Genomic DNA, 3,628 nt, shown 5'->3' on the forward strand with positions numbered 1-3,628 from the left:
GCTTGTGGGTCGCCATGCTCGCCGGCAGGAGCGAGGGCCGCCAGGCAGCTGCCGAGGAGGTGGTGTTGCTTGCTGCGGCTGTAGCTAGAAGAAGAGAGAGCTGGTTGGTGAGGATGCTCAGAGGAGGACCAGGCAGGGAGTGTGTTAATGAGGCAGGGAGTGTGTTAATGAGGCAGGGAGTGTGTTAATGAGGCAGGGAGTGTGTTAATGAGGCAGGGAGTGTGTTACTGAGGCAGGGAGTGTGTTACTGAGGCAGGGAGTGTGTTACTGAGGCAGGGAGTGTGTTACAGCAGTGTGTTAATGAGGCAGGGGTGTGTTAATGGGGCAGGGAGTGTGTGTGGGGGGGAGCGTGTTAATGGGGGCAGGGGTGTGTTACTGGGCAGGAGTGTGTTACTGAGGCAGGAGTGTGTTACTGAGGCAGAGTGTGTTACTGGGGCAGGGAGTGTGTTAATGAGGCAGGGAGTGTGTTAATGAGGCAGGGAGTGTGTTAATGAGGCAGGGAGTGTGTTAATGAGGCAGGGAGTGTGTTACTGAGGCAGGGAGTGTGTTAATGAGGCAGGGAGTGTGTTACTGAGGCAGGGAGTGTGTTACTGAGGCAGGGAGTGTGTTACTGAGGCAGGGAGTGTGTTACTGAGGCAGGGAGTGTAGCAGGAAGTCTATCTGGCGTTACTAGGATGGTCGTCCAGTAGAGCGAGTATAACACAGCACACGACACACATTTCAGCTGATGCATAACAATGAGACACTTTGTTCCAGACCGTCCCACAACAACCAGCAGCTGCCAGAGTGTCATTCATTACCAACACGGTGATGAGAGGCGAGCGAACACCTCCCGTACCACCAAAAACATCCACTAAAAATTATTCCCATGCCGGGAATCGAACCCGGGCCTCCTGGGTGAAAGCCAGGTATCCTAGCCACTAGACCACATGGGATATGAGTATCAGGTATCGCAGGACAGATTATATTCGTCTACTGGCTTGTGTCTGTCTGTAGTGGCTTGTGGCTGGGTAGTGTCTGTATGTAGAAGATGAATGTAGTGTCAGACAAGAAGGTAGATTATGGAATGACATCCGACCTTCACTCATACAGCGTCACACCTACAGTACACATATACTGTCAGATACACCTGTGCCCACCGAACACCTGAAATAGTACAGGTAATTATACAGAATTAATCACCATCATACCTACGTCACAAGTTCAACACTTTGGGTAAATACTGAAGTTAATTTGCTATATGTACAGTAGGTCACAGTAACGCAAAATATACTTTCTACGTTAACATATTCTCTCTATCTCTTTATCTATCTCTCTATCTATCTCTGTCTATGGGAATTACTACTCTAGAACACACACTTGGAGACCATAGTTATCAAAGCGTAGTAACACATTATAACAAAGTGATTTAAATCCACCTCATAACAATAACAATGCATCCACGGTGTATATAACATTACCTATACATAGTTTTACCTTTACTGTGTTATTTTCACCGTAAATCTCTAACCCCTAGGACTGTCTTGTTGTTATGCTAGAACGAGACTGTCCACTCGGTTAATAATAAAACTTTGTCGCTAAGTTTTTTACCACAAGAGATTTTAATGTTCGGGTTTGTGGTGGATCGTAAACAAGCAAAAAGATGACTAAATATATTTTGTTTTCAGTCTGGTGTAGAGAGAGAGAGAGAGAGAGAGAGAGAGAGAGAGAGAGAGAGTCCCTTTCCCTACACATGTTGAATTTTGTCCTTGAATACATCGCAAACTCTCTCTCTCTCTCTCTCTCTCTCTCTCTTTCATCACCAAGAACTTCAGAAGACTATGGCGGAGTCTTTGATACGACGGGGAATATATATATAGATTATCTGGTTTATGGTGGACCAGTGTTTCGCCATGGTTCAGGGTTCATAGTTCTATCGGGAGTGGTTCTATTGCGAGTGGGAGTGGTTCTATTGCGAGTGGGAGCGGTTCTATTGCGAGTGGGAGTGGTTCTATTGGCGGTTCCTGATTCTCGTGGGAGTGGTTCTAGTAGTAGTGGCGATTCTTGGTACTAAATACAGTGGTTCATGGTTCCATCTACTCTCCCTTATAGATACGAGAAAAGGGAGGAGGGTGGAGGATGGGGGGGTGAGAGAAGGAAGGAGGGGGAGGTAGGCAGGGAGGGAGGGAGAGGGAGAGAGGGAGGGAGGGATGGGGGGACGTCAGAGTATTTAACAGACAGGTAAGAGGCTAAGGTGCATTGCCCTAATGAGATGCAGGTGAGGGGGCGGGTGGTGATGATGAGGGTGTCAAGTCAGGGGCGTTGGTGATGAACTGAAACTGAATTTACCACAGACAGCAGCTAGTTTATCGTGTACACTATGTTCATCTCTAGAGCGATAACGCAAAAAAGATCTCATTTGTTTTTTTGAGAAATATTACAGAGTTTCCAGTATTATGTTTGTTTAGTAAAGGATATAGGAGTTGATTTTGTTACTGGGTGATAAATGTAGATACTCTCCTAATATACTGTACCAGCTATCATGCTATTGTACACACAGTATGTTTAGACACTTTAAGATGCCCTTATCACTAACACTCGTAGCATCTCAGGAGTGGAGGCTGGTTGACGTGTACTTTCAGGAGGGCAGTCAACACCAGATACAGTGATAATCTTGGCTGGGTCCACACATTATCCAATTGTTAATGGCTATGGTCCTGCCAGTTTAGTCGCTTGGTTCTCACAATGTTGTCACCCTTCTCGAGTATTACAGAGTCTTGGTAATGGTGGAGACTTGAGATGACTATAACAGTTCCTCCTCGGTGTTCGGGGTGAGGGTTGCATAGTAATCCCGCTAGTTCATTGTTGAGGAGGTCTTTTAGGATTTATGGATCATTGTTTAGTAGAACATATTCCTGTGTATGAAGTCAGAGCCAGAATTGGTCTCCTGGGTGACTCGCTGCTGCCTGATGCAACCAACCATATTTGTCAGTGCTTGGCGTGGTGTCAGGGTAGTCTAGCCGCGCTCTCTTGGGGAAGATAGAGGCCAATTGCTGTTTACGCTTCCTCTCTGCACACTTCAACTGCTGCTGCTGCCTCGTGTCATCGCCAAGGTCAGTATCGTTATTACCTGCAGATCACTCGGTGTCAGTGTGAGGAACTCTTGCTGCAGTGTCCTCTTCAGTCGTCTCAGGAGTAACAAGACTCGACCCTATTTACCTATGACCGAAGGGCTTTTACTCCAGTACTACTTACGTGGAATAGGGACATAAGTGTAGGGACATAGTGTAAGGGGCACTGGGGCGCCGCCTTACACACTGACACTGGTGTAAAGTCACTATGTATTACACTGTGTTTCACAACGCGATAAATCAAATATTATTATCGTGAAGCAGAGGATGTGTGGCACTCCTGATAGAGCCAGGGAAGTCAACGGTAGCTGGGAGACGTAACCCTCTTACGATGTGAGACAAATTGACCTTTATAGTCCCATTGGCGATGAGTCAATGAAGGTCCAGAGACTGACCTTTGACTTCAACCATGACCTAGGGTGTTAACCACTCACACCGCCACACTGTATACAACTGGGTGATGGTAGTTATACAGTCCACCCCTGCAGTATACTGAAGGTTGAGACACTGAGGTAGGT

General features: G+C 46.7%; 1 non-coding gene across 1 annotated transcript; it reads right to left on the minus strand.

Annotated features, from left to right (window-relative positions):
* Positions 1 to 863: 863 nt before the first annotated feature.
* Positions 864 to 935, minus strand: Trnae-uuc. The gene has a single exon. It is a non-coding gene; the product is annotated as a tRNA-Glu (tRNA).
* Between the last annotated feature and the right edge of the window lie 2,693 nt (positions 936 to 3,628).

This window comes from Homarus americanus, unplaced genomic scaffold (assembly GCF_018991925.1).
Source record: "Homarus americanus isolate GMGI-L3 unplaced genomic scaffold, GMGI_Hamer_2.0 scaffold53073, whole genome shotgun sequence".
NCBI classification, from domain to species: Eukaryota; Metazoa; Arthropoda; class Malacostraca; order Decapoda; family Nephropidae; genus Homarus; species Homarus americanus.